At 46.8% G+C, this 15,567-nt stretch overlaps 1 pseudogene; it reads left to right on the top strand.

Annotated features, from left to right (window-relative positions):
* Positions 1-663: 663 nt before the first annotated feature.
* On the top strand, positions 664-15,567 carry LOC142907030 (uncharacterized; annotated as a pseudogene).

Below are 15,567 nucleotides of genomic sequence, written 5' to 3'. Positions count from 1 at the left end.
GCAGTTGCGTATACAGTACACGACTTCCCTGAAGGCAAACACCTTCAGCGAGCGCGATGCCTTTCACACGCGTCGAATTAAAAGCATAGGACAACTCCTTACTTAGTAACAACTCCTGACTAACAACTCCTTACTTACTAACAACTCCTGACTAACAACTCCTTACTTACTAACAACTCCTGACTAACAACTCCTTACTTAGTAACAACTCCTTACTAACAACTCCTTACTTACTAACAACTCCTGACTAACAACTCCTTACTTCATAACAACTCCTTACTAATAACTCCTTACCAACAACTCCTTACTAATATCTCCTTACTAACAACTTCTTACTTACTAACAACTCCTATCAATTTCATTGCTGAAAGGGGCTACCCCCCCCCCCCCTACCTGAATATCCTGGCTCTACCTCTGAGTGTGTGAAAGGGTCAAGTTTGTATTTGCAGTCAAGTCTATTAACTCTATTGAGCACGGAGGTTATATCAAAACAGTAGTTTATTTTTGTTTTCCTCTGCAACTCTTTGTAAGAATGTAGTCAGGAAGTTATCACAGCACACGTGCAGCTGAAGTCGGAACTGTTCATCCCAGCATTCAAGGACATCTGTGCCTGGCTTTCACACCTCTACGTTGCGATTGAACATTACTTTATGCATTTCTGCATAACACAAATAGTATTATTTTCAACACCCTTTGCTACGCCAGCTGAATTTAGCTTTCATAAATATTCCTTTTGAAGCAAGACATTCAAAATCATGTGCTCGGAGTTTTGGGTTAACGTTTATTTTGAAGATACGAGGGCTTCCAGGCACGTTTATGACCATTTGCCCTCTCATTGTGTGCCATAACAGCCCGTGTGATGAATTTGGGACACGTTTTCACTATATCATGAATATATGAATAAGTATAGACGTGTAAGTCACGTGTGACTGTATAAATGGATTCCTCTGTGCATCGATACTGACGTGTAGATGGTGTGGATATTCTTTTTGTCTGTCTGCAGCTGTCGCTTCCTCTGCAGAATTGGTCTGATGGAGCAAAGGCACTCGGCGCAGCTCGGTGCAAAAAGGCATCAATGCGACCGGTGTGCATACAGCACGGATAGTACTGCACATTTCACGTGGCACCAGAGAACCCACACGGGAGAGAAACCCTTCAAGTGCAATGTGTGTGGGAAGGCGTTTGCACAGTCACCAAATCTTTATGTACACCAGAGAACACACACGGGAGAGAAACCCTTCAAGTGCAGTGTGTGTGGGAAGGCGTTTGCACTGTCACCACATCTTCATGTACACCAGAGAACACACACGGGAGAGAAACCCTTCAAGTGCAGTGTGTGTGGGAAGGCGTTTTCACAGTCACCAAGTCTTCATGTACACCAGAGAACACACACGGGAGAGAAACCCTTCAAGTGCAGTGTGTGTGGGAAGGCGTTTGCACGTTCACAAAATCTTCATGGACACCAGAGAACACACACGGGAGAGAAACCCTTCAAGTGCAGTGTGTGTGGGAAGGCGTTTTCACATTCATCACATCTTCATGTACACCAGAGAACACACACGGGAGAGAAACCCTTCAAGTGCAGTGTGTGTGGGAAGGCGTTTTCACAGTCACCAAGTCTTCATGCACACCAGAGAACACACACGGGAGAGAAACCCTTCAAGTGCAGTGTGTGTGGGAAGGCGTTTTCACAGTCACAAAATCTTCATCTACACCAGAGAGCACACACGGGTGAGAAACCCTTCAAGTGCAGTATGTGTGGGAAGGCGTTTTCACAGTCACCAAGTCTTCAAGTACACCTGAGAACACACACGGGAGAGAAACCCTTCAAGTGCAGTGTGTGTGGGAAGGCGTTTTCAAAGTCACCACATCTTCATGTACACCAGAGAACACACACGGGAGAGAAACCCTTCAAGTGCAGTGTGTGTGGGAAGGCGTTTTCACATTCACCACATCTTAATGTACACCAGAGAACACACACAGGAGAGAAACCCTTCAAGTGCAGTGTGTGTGGGAAGGCGTTTGCACAGTCATCACATCTTAATGTACACAAGAGAACACAGGAGCATCAGAAGATCCACAAGGAGTGGAGTCTGAAATCCGCTTGTGAAAGTCAAAGTGCCGCAATGAGCCCATCCCTCATGAAACAAGAACTGGAAGAAAATCCCAGCTTGGACACTTTTAAAGGTATCGAGGTGAAATTTGAAGAGGTGAAGGTGAAATGTGAAGAAGTTATGGTGAAGAGCGAAGAGGTGAGGGTAAAATGTGAAGATGAAGATTCAACTCCAAAATCGGACCTTCACATCGATGGAGGCAACGTGAAGCAGGAGGAGAATTCTGACTGCGAGGCAGAGCGAGGCAACTCCCAGCAGTTTGTGGAAGTGGAGGTGTGGGTGGACTTCCTCCGAGACAATACAAAGTCAAATGGAGACCCGGTAGATGTGTAAGCTTGAGACGATGTCGCTCCAATAGATGCACCTTTGTCACAGGCCTTTAATGACAAGAATGTGAAGTTGAACACTCAATTCCTAGGTTCAACCTGCAGGGTCAGAGCGGCCAGTCTTTGTGAACCTGTGGGTTGCGTAGATCTCTAACCATGAGCGAGAGCCAATAAGCTCCCAAGCAATCACAAGGTTCTAATAATTCCATTTATATGGTGCTTGCTTAATCGCCTCTGGCAATTCAGAGTTTTGTATCGTATCTCGTCTCAAACACTCGAAGAGCACCCCCAAGTAGCAGCTGCCCCTGTGTGGTACAAGGTGGTGGCCCTGCACCGGCCTGCATGTGGACAAGAGCCTGTCAGTAGGGGGCGATGGTTGATGTGGCATCTCAGTTGTGGAGTTTGTAGGTAATGTTTAGAACTTGATAAATTTTGACCCAGACGCCAGCATGCAATGGCCTACTCGTTTTTGAATGGCGCAATAGTATGTTGTACATACACTGTTAAGCGTATTTGTAAAAAAATAGCTTCTTGTTAGTACGATGTAACCTGATGCAGTATATTTCACTGCAGTAATTCAATTTTGTTAATATGCCTGTCAATAATTTAGAATGAATACTCGTCCGATTGTGTGCGTACATGTAACATTGTCTATAAGGGTCAAACATTGAATAAGTGATGTTAGGACAAAGTGTGTGTTTTGGAAGTAACCTGTACACATAACTCAGGAGAGACTCATTGTTCTTGTGATACAGGTCCAAGGATATTTTTGTGTTTTCAGGAAGCATCTCCATCTGGAGCAACTCATTGTCTTTGAAATAGGGAGCACACTCGGATCATTCATCAGTTACAAGGCATACCACTCAAAAGTTACACGTAGAGGAGATACATTCTCTACAACACGAATTATAATTTTGTATTACGTGTTGACGTAGATTTTGTCGAACTAGGAAGTGAAATGCTCCTCGCTGATTAACGTCTGGATGTTCACAACCAAGGGCTTGAAGCAAGCCTGACTGCCTGCGGTGCCCCTCGCAACCATTTATGGCGTTGGGCCAGGAAAGTCACGGACAAAATTGCACATGAACGACGTCTCCACGCAAGCTCCCGATGCTCCGTTTTGAAGTTTGAAAATGAAACAACTTTGAATTGTGTTATGTTTTGAAATAGATAATTGTATTTCTTCATTAAAAGCTTATTCATTGAAAACGATATTTTGTGTGAATTTTCTCTCGTCGTAAAGTAGATGGCCTTGCCGGGGGTTCGGTTCGATGCGGACTTTCACCTGGTTGGGATCGAGAGGAGGCGACACAGAGCTGCTGGCCGTGCGAGAAGACCGCCGTCTGCAGATCGATTCCAACGTGATCGAACGTCTGTCCCTGCGCCTCCGTCGTTCATGCAGGGGGCGCGTAGAGGTCTGCAGCGCCCCCTGCATGAAAACGACGGAACGTGCAGCGTGAGTCACGTGAAGTTGTGCGTAAGCGCCATAACAGGGCGCTGTCAGCTGACCTGCCGCTACGTTCACGGGTCAGCAGGGGGCAGCCGAGAGAGAGCGCGAGGTGCGTAGGGGTCGACCAAAGTAAACCCCTGCCCCCCCCCCCCCCCCCGTGACCGGAGACTCACACCCCTGACCCCCCACCCATCCCTAAGGCCCCTTAAGATAAGACCTTCCAGAAGGTTCTGGGAGGGGGGGGGAGGTCAGGAGTGGAGGGGTGACCCCGACCTGGGGATAAAAGGCCGGCCCTCTGGACGGGCCGAGGCAGTGTTCACCAACTCAAGCCTGAAGACATCCGAAGACCTGAAGACTGGACCAGCACCCGGGAACCCTCAACCGAGGCTCTTTTTAGAGGTGGGTTGTAGCGGACCAGAGGTGAGCTCCCGTACCCGGGCTGGGACGGGTTGTCCAGTCTTCCCTTAACGCCGGGCTAAAGGATCCCGTGGGTAGCAGAGCCCGGATTGTGCAGGCTGCAATAGAAGGGAGGCTGTCGCTCCCGGAGGCTATTGGATGGAAGGGGCCGTACCCCTGTCGTGTTACGGTAGTGTGTAGAGCCGGGGTCGAAAGAGTTGTTATAATAAACGCGTTGCCTCAACCAGACGTCTCCGTGTGATTAGTTAAGGACACAACACTTGTATAACAGAGAATAGCCAGTGGGTTTTCAAAGTACCTTCGTCTTACAGAAATCAATTTCGCGGGAGCCCACCGCATTAAAACGATGCTCAGCTGAACAGGGCGAGCCACGTTGGGGGGTAAGGGGGGGGGGTCACCTTATCTTTGTCACGTGCCGTAGCTCACGTGACTTCTGTCGCGACAATGTCTGGATGTTTTCGCCTGAGGACGACCGCTGGTGTTGCGATCGAAACGTCGCAATTTATTTTTTTCGTTTATTTCTACCTGCGTGAATTTACCGAAAGAACCAAAGGATATGAAAGACGTCTTGTCTGCTGAGCTTGTTCATATCCGTGTACATCGATGTCCCAAATTGCTTACACGGACACACCACACACAATGAAATAAATAGAAACTAGGACGACTTAATTTCGGGGATGGGCAAATATTGAGGAATCTCTTTCAATGGAGCGAGTTAAGTTTGTGCTCGATTCAACATCTCTCTGTACGTCTGTGTCTCTGTTCCCCTCTGTGTCTCTCTCTCGCTGACTGTGTCTCTATCGTCTATATCTTTGTTTCTGTCTTCCTCTTGTCTCTGTCCACCTCTCTCTCTTGTCAGTCTCTGTGTGTGTCTCTATCAGCGTCTTTCCAACCGTATTCAACTACCGCCACTAGCAACATGCGCCCGTTCAACTTTCACGGCCCACGACTGCACGCGACTCAAACTTGCTCCGAGTCTCTGTGTGTACGTTGAACTTCTTTCGTGCCGTACAAAGCCCACCATGCTAATCTGTGGGTCTCTCTGTGTGTGAGTCTCTGTGTGCATCTGGAACTTCTTTCGCACCGTACGTAGCCAACCATGCTAATCTGTGGGTCTCTCTGTGTGCGAGTCTCTGTGTGTATCTGGAACTTCTTTCGCACTGTACGTAGCCGACCATGCTAATCTGTGGGTCTCTCTGTGTGTGAGTCTCTGTGTGTGCGTTGAACTTCTTTCGCACCGTACGTAGCCAACCATGCTAATCTGAGGGTCTCTCTGTGTGTGAGTCTCTGTGTGTATCTGGAACTTATTTCGCACCGTACGTAGCCGAACCTGCACAGGAGGAGCGGCTGTTATCTGTGGAGCTGTTGGCTGGGTACGATCTGTCAGCGGGAGCGAGAGATGATGAAGCTCCCAAGCATTTCACTACGTTACCAACATCATATTTGCACGCATAAGTCGCTTGCCTATTTGTGTGTTTCGTATCGAATCTCATCTCAAACAATCAAAGGACGCCTCCCCCTAAGTGGCAGCTGCCCCTGTGTGGCACAAGGTGGCCCTGCACCGGCCTGCACGTGGACATGAGTCTGTCGGTAGGGGGCGATCATTGACGCGCCATCTCCGTTGTGTGGTTTCTGGATAATGTTTGGAATTGCCACAATTTTGACCGTGACACCGACATGCAATGACCTGTGCGTCGTGAATGACACAACGCTATGTTTTTACATCTGCCGTGAAGCAGACTGCGCATATTGTGGTGAATGTTGCTGGGGTAGCCAGGTGTGCCTGTCGGATTTGAACCTTGAACCTCTGCAATAAATAGAGAATGCACTACCATATTATTGGTTCTTTCGGTAAATTCACGTAGATAGAAAACAAAAATAAAGAAAACAACGCGTTTATTTTCATTATTTAAATTGTCATTTAATTTTTTTGTTTAATGTAACATGTTTTTTTAATTTACGCGACTTTACCGAAAGAACCCAAGAATATGAATTCCTGCCAGTCACGAAAGTTTCAAGGCAAAATAGAATGCACCACCAACTCGGCTCGCGTCAATCTGCGTGGAGGCGTGGGGGGGCCTGAGAGAGTTTCTCACCGGCGCAGAACTTCCATGCAGAGGGCTCCACGCAGCTTCGTGCGGAGCGACAGGCCAGGCAGCTCCCACACAGCGTGGCGCAGCTGATTAACATTTATATTGTTGGTTCTTTCGGTAAAGTCACGTAGATAGAAAATAACAAAAAAATTGGAAAATAATAAATTGATGAAAAGATGCCATTTGTCGACTGACTGAGATGACTGTGCCCACCACAGTGTACACACACACAGTGTACACACACACAGTGCACACACACAGTGTACACACACACAGTGTACACACACACAGTGTACACACACAGTGTACACACACACACACGGTGTACACACACACACAGTGTACACACACACAGTGTACACACACACACAGTGTACAAACACACAGTGTACACACAGTGTACAGACACACAGTGTACACACACACACAGGCAGTGTGCATACACAGTGTACACACACAGTGTACAAACAAACACACAGTGTACACACAGTGTACACACACACATAGTGTACAAAACACTGTACACACACACACAGTGTACACACAGTATGTGTACACACACACAGTGTACACAGACACACAGTGTGTACACACAAAGTGCACACACACAGTGTAAACACACACACAGTGTGTACACACACACAGTGTACACACAGTGTACACACACACAGTGTACAAACACACAGTGTACAAACACACACAGTGTACACACACAGTGTACAAACACACACAAAGTGTACAAACACACACGCAGTGTGCACACACAGTGTACACACACAGTGTACACAGTGTGTACACACACACATAGTGTACACAAACACACACAGTGTACAAACACACAGTGTACACACAGTGTACACACACACAGTGTACACAAACACACACAGTGTACACACACACACACTGTGTACACACACACAGTGTACACACACACTGTGTACACATACACAGTGTACACACACGTTGTGTACACACACAGTGTACACAAACACACACAGTGTACACACACACACAGTGTACACACAAACACACACAGTGTACACACACACAGTGTATACACAAAGTGTACACACACAGTGTACACACACACAGTGTACACACACACACAAGTGGTCTCTGTTCAAGGGAGGAAGCAATGGAAAATGAATCTAAATCAACTTAAACTTCAACCCCTCTCTGTGACGTCCACTCACCATAACCTCATCGGCGTGAAATGCCAGAGGGATATGTACCTCGCTAGTGACGTCATGTCACCAAGGTGTTCACCCCACCCCGTCCAAGGCGCCCTTGAACGTGACGTCACCTCTGCCAGGGTCGCTGCCGTTTTCTGATCAATTAGAATCATATTTGGGCAAGGCCACGCCCAGTGACTGGCGGCTCATTAACATAATCTATTCACGTACGGAGGCGCTCATTGTGGGAGGGGAGTATTATCGTTCTCCACAAGTGACGTCATGTCACCTCTTGCTGCCGCGTGACATCACGAGATAACAGGGAGCTGCTGCTCCGCCCGTGCACTGAAATCCGAGGTGAGAAATTCTCATCGCGGTTGTTGTGGTTGTTGTGGTGGTGGTGGTTGTTGTTGTGGTTGTTGTGGTGTTGGTTGTTGTTTACCGAGGTAGAGCCTCGCTCACTCTCTCGTAGGGATGTCAATTGAGTAGCAGCGAGCATGGAAGCGATGTCCAGGTTGCAACTTTACAGCGCGGGGCCTAGCCACGTGGGGCCTAGCCTCCTGCCCTCGCCTGATCGCGTTTGCTTCAATTATCTCGCTTAAGTTTAATTTGTCTTCAGGCGGCTCGCCACTTTGTCACTTTGTTTTACTTTTAAATATTCACGCGGTTTTTATTTATTTTTATTTTTTACACCAGGCCAAGCCCGCTTGAGCTGCTGTACCGCTTTTTGTTTTCAGAAGCGACCTGCCCACAACACAACACAAGGTGAGGCTCCTCAACAGCGTGGCGGTGTTCACTCTGGACACGTGGCGGTGTTCACTCTGGACGCGTGGCGGTGTTCACTCTGGACGCGTGGCGGTGTTCACTCTGGACGCGTGGCGGTGTTCACTCTACTTGGTGGAGTGAGGAAGCATGAATTCTGTGCAGGTGAAGGTGGCCAGGCCTTGGTCTGGACACACCACCACCTGTGAACCATGCCAGTGTGTGACAGTGGTGGAGCCAGTGGGGGTGGGGTAGGCACGTGCCCCCCAACGATCCGATCGAAATCCCTAATTTCGATAGGATCATTGGGGCTTATTAGTAACTAGCTTCACTACCCGGCTTCGCCCAGGACTTGGATTCTTGTCTTGGATAAATTTCATATCCCTTATATTTCACTGAAAAACCCTTAAAAATGTTGATGCTTGCGAGAAAGAAAAAAGGCGAAACAAATCAAGTTACCTAAATCGGATGTTTTCACTCAAGGAAATTTAACCTTAATCCACGCAAGGTCGATTTTGGCCACTCGGGAAGGGAATAATGACGTGGCGAGCTGAAAATAGTCGCGTTCACTTAGAAATTCCAAACGGCATAAGCTGTGAAAATTTCACGACGCCAGAGCTCAGTGTTGGGAGAGGTTTTTGCTGCTTCACACAAACAAACAGATGTAATGTTCTGCTTCATATTTAAGATAGCAGTTCTACCCGTTCTTCGCACGGAGGATATTTATTAAAACTCCGAGAAACCAATGGCTTCATCGGCCAGGAGCGAAGCGCCACCTAAAATCTCCCGGCACGCTGTTAACAGCCCTATCTGTGCTGCCAAATACATCTTTCCCTGGGTGTTCTTCCCTGTGTATGTATCTCTGCTGCCTTGTACCTCGTATCTGTTCACTCTGTCTATGCTGGTTTGTTCAACCCGGAGGATGAACACGAAATTTAGCAGTCTTCTGAAATTCGTGGTCTACCATGGAAGTGTCTAACTGTGTTGTTGTCCTACTGGTTTTGCATCACGTAATTTTTCTTAGGTTTTGTTGAGTTCTCGTCTCTCATCTTCTTGTTGTATTTGCCTCTTTGCAGTTTAACGCTCTCTATGTGTTGCGTTGATGTCACCCTATGTGCTCCCTCACTATTTGTTTTTTACACCTGATGATGATCGCTTGTGTTGCGTTCGAAACGTCGTGATTTATTTCAATATAATATTGTTATATTTCTACATTCGTGACTTTACCGAAAAAAACAATGAGTAATTTATGCAGTCACGAAAGCTTCAATTCTATATTCATTGCAGAGCGCTTAACTCAGGTGTGTTGCGGGTTGACGCCACAATCTTCATGGTCATACAAAATACAAAAGTCTATTTTTATACTTGTTTCATTGTGCACGGTATGGAACCTACCCACATGCCAAATTTCAAGTGTGTAGCATGTTGGGAAGTATGCTAAACATTTCTAACAGACACACACACACGTATCCACACATTTCCCTTTTATATATAGACTGGCTTTACTACCCGGCTTTGCCCGGGACTTTGATTCTTGTCTTGGATTAAAACACGGCCTTCGCGGAGTGTTGGTTGGGGGGTATGCGTGACGTCAGCAGGCACACTGCGTAACGATGCCGCATAGGGTGACATCTCAGATATGACGGCTATTGTAATACTTTGTGCATTATGTCCAGTCTGGAAGCTACTCACGTGCCAAATTTCCAGTTTGTGTTGCATGTTGGCAAGTATGCTGAACATTTCAAACAGACACACATTCACAAATTTCCCTTTTATAATTATAGATAAATCAGCATTGTGCGACCCCCACTGCCACCGCGTGGCATATTATTACGTGCCAGGGACTCTATGAGAGGACAACAGTCCGTGTTCATATTTGGCAATAAGTAATGTCAAAGCAGTTACAAGCGACTCTTAGAATTGTGCGCAGTTGCGTATACAGTACACGACTTCCCTGAAGGCAAACACCTTCAGCGAGCGTGATGGGTTGAATAAAAAGCATAGGACAAGTCCTTACTTACAAATCCTGACTAACAACTCCTTACTAACAACTCCTTACTAACAACTGCATACTTACTAACAACTCCTTACTAACAACTCCTTACTAACAAATCCTTACTCACAACTCCTTACTTACTAATATCTCCTTACTAACAACTCCTTACTTACTAACAACTCCTATCATTTTTCATTGCTGAAAGGGGTTGACCCCCTACCTGAACATCCTGGCTCCACCTCTGAGTGTGTGAAAGGGTCAAGTTTGTATTTGCAGTAAAGTCTATTAACTCTATTGAGCGCGGAGGTTATATCAAAACAGTAGTTTATTTTTGTTTTCCTCTGCAACTCTTTGTAAGAAATTAGTCAGGAAGTTATCACAGCACACGTGCAGCTGAAGACGGAACTGTTCATCCCAGCATTCAAGGACATCTGTGCCTGGCTTTCACACCTCTACGTTGCGATTGAACATTAATTTATGCATTTCTGCATAACACAAATAGTATTATTTTCAACACCCTTTGCTACGTCAGCTGAATTTAGCTTTCATAAATTGTCCTTTTGAAGCCAGACAGCCGAAATTGTATGCTCGGAGTTTTGGGTTAACATTCATTTTGAAGATACGAGGGCTTCCAGGCACGTTTATGACCATTTGCCCTCTCATTGTGTGCCATAACAGCCCGTGTGATGAATTTGGGACACGTTTTCACTATATCATGAATATATGAATAAGTATAGACGTGTAAGTCACGTGTGACTGTATAAATGTATTCCTCTGTGGGTGTGGATATTCTCTTTTTTCTGTCTGCAGCTGTCGCTTCCTCTGCAGAATTGTTCTGATGGAGCAAAGGCACTCGGGGCAGCTCGGTGCAAAAAGGCAACAATGCGACCGGTGTGCATACAGCACGGATCGTCCTGCACATTTGACACGGCACCAGAGAACCCACACGGGAGAGAAACCCTTCAAGTGCAGTGTGTGTGGGAAGGCGTTTGCACAGTCACCAAATCTTCATGTACACCAGAGAACACACACGGGAGAGAAACCCTTCAAGTGCAGTGTGTGTGGGAAGGCGTTTTAACATTCACCACATCTTCATGTACACCAGAGAACACACACGGGAGAGAAACCCTTCAAGTGCAGTGTGTGTGGGAAGGCGTTTTCACATTCACCACATCTTCATGTACACCAGAGAACATACACGGGAGAGAAACCCTTCAAGTGCAATGTGTGTGGGAAGGCGTTTGCACAGTCACCAAATCTTCATGTACACCAGAGAACACACACGGGAGAGAAACCCTTCAAGTGCAGTGTGTGTGGGAAGGCGTTTTCACATTCACCACATCTTCATGTACACCAGAGAACACACACGGGAGAGAAACCCTTCAAGTGCAGTGTGTGTGGGAAGGCGTTTGCACAGTCACCAAGTCTTAATGTACACCAGAGAACACACACAGGAGAGAAACCCTTCAAGTGCAGTGTATGTGGGAAGGCGTTTGCACATTCATCAAGTCTTCATGTACACCAGAGAACACACAAGCATCAGAAGGTCCACAAGGAGTGGAATCTGAAATCAGCTTGTGAAAGTCATAGTGCCGCAATGAGCCCATCCCTCATGAAACAAGAACCGGAAGAAAATCCCAGCTTGGACACTTTTAAAGGTATCGAGGTGAAATATGAAGAGGTGAAGGTGAAATGTGAAGAAGTGATGGTGAAGAGCGAAGAAGTGAGGGTAAAATGTGAAGATGAAGATTCAACTCCAAAATCAGACCTTCACATCGATGGAGGCAACGTGAAGCAGGAGGAGAATTCTGACTGAGGCAGAGCGAGGCAACTCCCAGCAGTTTGTGGAAGTGGAGGTGTGGGTGGACTTCCTCCGAGACATTACAAAGTCAAATGGGGACCCGGTAGATATGTAAGCTTGAGACGATGTCGCTCCAATAGATGCACCTTTGTCACAGGCCTTTAATGACAAGAATCAGAAGTTGAACACTCAATTCCTAGGTTCAACCTGCAGGGTCAGAGCGGCCAGTCTTTGTGAACCTGTGGGTTGCGTAGATCTCTAACCATGAGCGAGAGCCAATAAGCTTCCAAGCAATCACAAGGTTCTAATAATTCAATTTATATGGTGCTTGCTTAATCGCCTCTGGCAATTCGGAGTGTTGTGTTATATCTAGTCTCAAACACTCGAAGAGCATCCCCAAGTAGCAGCTGCCCCTGTGTGGTACAAAGTGGTGGCCCTGCACCGGCCTGCATGTGGACAAGAACCTGTCAGTAGGGGGCGATGGTTGATGTGGCATCTCAGTTGTGGAGTTTGTAGGTAACGTTTAGAATTTGATACATTTTGACCCAGACGCCAGCATGCAATGGCCTACTCGTTTTTGAATGGCGCAATAGTATGTTGTACATACACTGTTAAGCGTATTTGTAAAAAAATAGCTTGTTAGTACGATATAACCTGATGCAGTATATTTCACTGCAGCAATTCAATTTTGTTAATATGCCTGTCAATAATTGAGAATTGTTGTATATGAGCCTTTTCCAAAATTGATATTAACAATAATATTTGCCGTTATATATCATATTTTTTTTAAACAAACGAAAAAAATTAATCAATAAAACCCGTAAGCCAGGCACACGAAAAACCAGATGTCAATCATAAACAGGCCATTAATAAATAAAGAAATAATAAAACTCTCGAGGCGAGGATGTTAGTGCTATCTGCGAAGATCTCCAGATGAACAAGAGTTTGATGTGCCCTAAGGGAGGTCACGCAGAGGGAGCCCTCCGCAAGCCAGAAACGAGGACGCCCACGGGTTAAACCATTTATATTTTTTTCCTTTGTCATTAAAACAACGGTTAAAATTAAAAATGCAATAACAAGAATAAGCTAAAGTTAGCGGTCCTCGCGCTCACTCCAATTAATACCAGGCCACCAGATACATCAGTGAATTATTATCCAATGATTAATTCGCTATCAAATGATTTTCACCTTTAATACTTTTACTGTTAAAACAAAGCTTGGAGACAAAACACAGAGTCACATCAAAGGTTTTCGAGAAGGAATGAGACAACGGGCAAACTTGCGAAAGAGTTTAAACAATATCCCAAGCAACCCCGACCACCTTTGTCTCTCGCAGCGCGGAGAAGCAGGAACCACACGTTATCACAAGGGGCCATCTGGAGCTAGCCAGACGGGTTAATGATAAAACACACAACAGCCAGCGAACACGTTTTTCAGTTAAAGAAGTGGCTACACATCAGTCACACATATAATTAAGAATAACGTGTTCACCTTACACGACATTCCATTATAGAACCTTACAGAACCAAGGGATATGGCTTCCAACAATCAAGAAACGGACCTCTTAAACTCAGGAAGAAAATTATTTTTCTTTTTAATAATTCCATCGTAACAATGCGAACCTCGGTAAACCGAGAGGGGTGTCGGGAGGACGTAGTTACAAGCACGAGTCTTGGCGAACATGGGACCAAATGGTATTTGAGAAATATAAAGTCGAAAGTATAAAGAGATAGGTACTCCCGACCACCTTTGTCTCTCCCGCAGAGCGCGAGAGAGGAATTTCACGCCAGGGCAAACATCGTTATCGCAGGTGCCATCTGTACACACACACGAACTCACACACACACAGACCACGCCCCCCCCCCTTCACTGCAAAGAGAGAAGAATGTCTTTGAATATAACGGTCAGCGCATTTTCAAAAAGTTAAGTCAGTCAAGACAGATCAGCGATTCAAGACGTCCACAAGACGAGCAGTCGCATGGAGCGGCTGGCTCCGAGCCTCGCTGAGTACCGAGGATCGCTGAGTCGCGATGTATCAACGAGATTGAGTCATACAGCAGTGGAGAGAAACTGCTGTCAGCGAACCAGCGCGGGCGCGTTAGCGCACTTCAACAGAGAGAGCACGTGCGACTGAACTCACTCAACAGAAGAAAACTCCTGGCCAGCCGCCAACAAAGTATCAGCGAATCAGCGCTGAGAGCGCTCGAGCATCTCCACAGAGGAAGCGCGTGCAACGTGGCTCAACCAGCAGCGGAAAAGCTTGGGCAGCCGCCAACAACTTCAGCAAACCAGTGACCAAGCGCGTGCGACTTGAGTCATACAGCAGTGGAGGAAACCTGCTGTCAGAGAGCCGCCATCAACCTCAACAAAGAGAGCGCGTGCGACTCGGCTCACTCAGCAGAAGAAAAACTTGACCTGTCGCCCGCGAGCGCAGCGTCAGATACTACAGCAGCGGAAAGAGCGCGGCCAGCAAAGCCAAGCAAGAGCGTGCAGCAGCTCAGCCAGCAGTGGAGAGAAACTGCTGTCAGCGAACCAGCACGGGCGCGTTCGCGCATCTTCAAGGAGAGGGAGCGCGCGCCACCAGCGTGCCATCAGCACCAGCATCAGCACCAGCGCGTGCCAACAGCGTGCCACCAGCGTGCCACCAGCACCAGCGCGTGCCAACAGCATGCCATCAGCACCAGCATCGGCACCAGCGCGTGCCAACAGCGTGCCACCAGCGTGCCACCAGCGTGCTACAGCGCGCAACTTCGCGTCACCAGCGCTGAGAGGGCAGCGGCCCCGCACTCAACACCCATCGGCGCGACGACGGCGAGCGTCGTGCTGACTCATCCAGCCAGCGGTGGACAGAAACTGTGACGAGCCGTTCGTATTCAACCCCTCCCCCACACTCTCCCCCTCACTCCCCCACCGTGCCGCAACACACAGGAAACACATTTTGGACACCAGAGATGCTAACCTCGGCGTCTGCTTTACGCAAATAATTGAACCGGTGATAAAGAAGACACACGATACGCATATCGGGATAATCAAGAAGGGTCGCCACTCCAAGGTGGTGCATTAAAAATCAATTCACAACGAAAAATACTGCTGTCATTCGGTTGCATACTAACCAATCGTCCTACTGTTAACAGCGTGATAAGAATTGACATGAAGGTCTATGAATGGATGTGGTACTGTGTGGGCGATGTTTAAATACGAATTTACATTATAAGGTTAAGGTTTTGATAGAATAGTTTGCATGTATTAATCTCGTCCTCAACAACCGATCGATTGCGTTACGCGTCGGGAATTAACCACAGGTGCCGTTATCAAAGTGAAACGACGCAATCGTGATGGTATCATGTTAACGCTGTGTTGAAATTCCAAGATCGAGAGTTTTCATATTATTCAAAAATTAAAGTTAGCTAGAAAATAAAATTTATTAAAGCGTAAA

Source organism: Petromyzon marinus, chromosome 73 (genome assembly GCF_048934315.1).
Source record: "Petromyzon marinus isolate PM22_M1 ecotype Great Lakes invasive population chromosome 73, UKy_Petmar_22M1.pri1.0, whole genome shotgun sequence".
Lineage (NCBI taxonomy): Eukaryota > Metazoa > Chordata > Hyperoartia > Petromyzontiformes > Petromyzontidae > Petromyzon > Petromyzon marinus.
The sequence above is the reverse complement of the archived record's forward strand: the minus strand, read 5'-3'. Positions and strand labels throughout refer to the sequence as shown.